The sequence below is a fragment of the Spea bombifrons genome, chromosome 5 (genome assembly GCF_027358695.1).
Source record: "Spea bombifrons isolate aSpeBom1 chromosome 5, aSpeBom1.2.pri, whole genome shotgun sequence".
Lineage (NCBI taxonomy): Eukaryota > Metazoa > Chordata > Amphibia > Anura > Pelobatidae > Spea > Spea bombifrons.
Window position 1 is genome coordinate 44,209,692 of NC_071091.1, and position 3,326 is coordinate 44,213,017.

The 3,326-nt window shown below is 38.3% G+C and overlaps 1 long non-coding RNA gene across 1 annotated transcript; it reads left to right on the forward strand.

Moving 5' to 3' along the window:
- Positions 1-885: 885 nt before the first annotated feature.
- Positions 886-3,088, forward strand: LOC128496848 (uncharacterized). The gene is made up of 2 exons (XR_008354265.1): positions 886-2,113; positions 2,892-3,088. It is a non-coding gene; the product is annotated as an uncharacterized LOC128496848 (long non-coding RNA).
- Positions 3,089-3,326: the final 238 nt, after the last annotated feature.

Genomic DNA, 3,326 nt, shown 5'->3' on the forward strand with positions numbered 1-3,326 from the left:
ATTGATACAGGAGCTCAATTAAGTGTGACTAATCAAGCTTTACCTATAACATCTAACTCACCTGTTTGCACGATTGTAGGTTTTAGTGGAAAAGGTAATACTTCAGCAACTTTGGTTACTGGTGTTTTGTTTGAGATTCCTGGCTATTTGTGTACTGAAATTGATATCTGGCATTGTCCTAGCTCAGAAAATATCTTAGGGGCTGATGTAATGAGAGAACGAGGTTGGGTCATTGACTTAGGAAATCAAGTGATTTGGAGAAGTAATAATCTTAAAGGGCCTGTAGTAATTGATCCAAGTGACTACAGTATAGTAGCCGTCATCAATTTAATTGAGGAGCTATCCCCAAATCATGTTTGGCCACAAATGGATTTTGATGACTTGACTCTTGTAGAAATTGTGCAGAAACATCCCTCGTTATGGGCTCAGTCTAATAATGAGGTAGGGACAATGAAAGATGTTGTTGTCAAAGTGGAAGGAACAGATCCCATAGCTCAGAAACAGTACCGATTGCCTCCAGATTCAATTGAGCCTTTGTCCAAAATTATTGAAGAACTACTTCAACAAGGCGTCATACGCAAATCAAATTCAGTGACAAATTATCCGTTATGGGCAGTTAAGAAACCAGATAATTCTTATAGAATGCTTCTAGATTGGGGTACATTTATTATGTTTAATAAATGTACCCCAAATGTGGCGCCAATTGTAGCAGATACCCCCGACATCATGTTTCGACTGAATGCTAATGCTAAAAAGTTTTTCTCGGTATTAGATATCAGTAATGTTTTTTCAGTATTCAGATAGAGAGGAGTTGTCAATATAAATTTGCTTTTACTTTTCTGAATGAGCAATAGGTATTTTGCAGATTACCACAGGGGGCGCACATGTCACCTAGTCTGTTTCATCAGGCATTGGCAAAAGTTATCAAAATTCTCAAGGCAAGATTGTATTCTACAGTATGTTGATCATATCTTGTTGGCAACAGAGAGTAGAGAGGAACACCTCATCTTGTTAGCAGAATTGTTTAATCTGTTGTATGAGTCAGGATTGAAATTAAATCCAAGGAAGGTCAAATTACTGAAACAAGAGGTTCAGTACTTGGGAGTTTTGATAAGTCCGAATCACATGAGTGTGTTGAGACATTTCAGGGGGATTTCCCATCTCTTTTTAGAAAAGAAGTAGAGGAAACTGATGAACCAGTATTTGTAGATGGTTCTAGATTTTGTTTGAAAGGACAATATTATACCGGATATGCCATTTGGTTTCCAAAGAAAGGTCGAGCTATTCAGCATAGACTACCAGGACATTTTTCTGCACAGAGAGCAGAAATTGAAGCTGTTAAAACAGTATTGGAAATTAATGAGAAATAAAATAATGATCCTTTGGTAATCTATAGCGATAGTTCATATGTCGTACGTTCACTAACAGACTACTTACCTATGTGGAAAAAACGAGGTTTTGTGGATTCATCTAACAAAATCTTAAGTCATGTTGATACATTACAGACTATTTTTGAGCTTGCGTCTAAAAATCCTAACCGATATGCTATTGTCAAAGTACCTGGCCATTGCAGAGGGACTAGTGATTTAGCTTTGAGAAATGAGAAAGCAGATTCTCTGGTAAAGGAAGCAGCTTTGACAGGAGAGATAGTGATGGAACTGGAACCATTAGAAGTACTACCAGTAAAGAGTAAGGAAGCAAATTTACCTTCATTCATCGATAAAGATGAAAGATGCATTCATTACAGAATGTAAGAATAAAATAACACCTCCCTTTGTTTGTGAGAACGGAGTGGTGTGTTATGGGATGCAAGGTAATTTACTTCCAGTTGTGCCTAAACACTTGCAGACGGAATTCACCCGCTATAAGATATAAAGATTAGGTCATGTGGGTCAGCAAAAGTTGCTGGAAAACTTCAAAGAGAAGTTTTATTGGGACAAAAAGGTGGACTCTGTACAAAATGTTGTTCAGTCATGTCTCATTTGTGCTCAAGTAAACCCCAGGCCTAAAGGACAAAAGTCTCCACTTCTAAGAATTGCACCTGCAGATGGTTCGTGGTCTATACTGCAGATTGACTACATAGGTCTCCTACTTCAGGTAACCAAGGTCTCAGGTATGCATTGGTTGTGGTAAATGTATTTTATAAGTGGGTAGAATTGTAGCCTGTCAGGAATGATGATGCTTTGTCTACGGCAAAAGCATTAAGGAATCATGTTGTACTTGGGGAATCCCAAGGATGATTGCTTCTGACAGAAGGAGCCATTTTACTGGCAAAGTCATGCAGGCTGTTTGCGCAATCCTGGGGGTATGTCAACAATTCCATGTTCCATACCATCCTTAGTCCGCAGGTATTGTAGAAAGAATGAACAGAACGATTAAGTCTAGAATTGCAAAAATGTTACTTGATAAAGGAAATAGTTGGGTTGATGCAGTACCTCTTGTATTGACGAGTATTAGGGGAACGAGCTCCTCAACTACCCAGTATACACCTTTTGAATTAAAGACAGGAAGGAAAATGCCATTGATCTTTCCTCATGAACCATTTTTGTCTACTCCACAGAAAGATGCCATTGCAAGAACTAAGTGGTTACAGGTACTTCAGGAGAATTTAAAAACAATTCTTCCCCATGCAGCGTCTAGAATGCAGCGTATGGTACCGCCTCACTCTTCTAAATTTGTGAAAGGAGCATCAGTAATGATCAAGACTTTTAGGAAGGCGGGACCTTGGGAAAGTAATTGGGAAGGACCGTTTGAAATAATCGACACAATGGGTCAAGATCCTTGTTCAAAGAACAGAAAAGACTGTGAAAAATACCCATAGGCAGCAGAAGCTGTGGGTACATGTTGACCAGTGTAAAGTATATGTTTCTAACTAAATTCTGTTCTTGCAGGAACACAGTTCTGCAAGAAAATGGAGAAACAAAACTGTTTACTATTGGACAGAGAACCTCCAAAGAAACAGCAATACAATAAGCGCGACATCAAGATAGCGTGCTACATATTACTTCCATGGTTGTTGGTGCTGAGTTTTTTGATTGCTGTGTTGTTTGAACTATACCAGAAGCCAATTGGAATTGATGATCAGACAGAGGATTTACCACAGAAAATATTGTTATTGCATAAGATAAGAGAAGTTCAGGTGGATCGACTCCTGATATCAGACATTGATACGTCAAGAGACATTGTTGGACGAATTAGATTAATTATGGTTAAGATATACAGATTTTGTATTTGATGGGAAAATCTGGAACAATTAGATGTGTCAGCTTGTCTTCATTTTGTTTCCAAAGTAATATGTCTTCCAGGGCAAGAAAAGGTTGTCTATC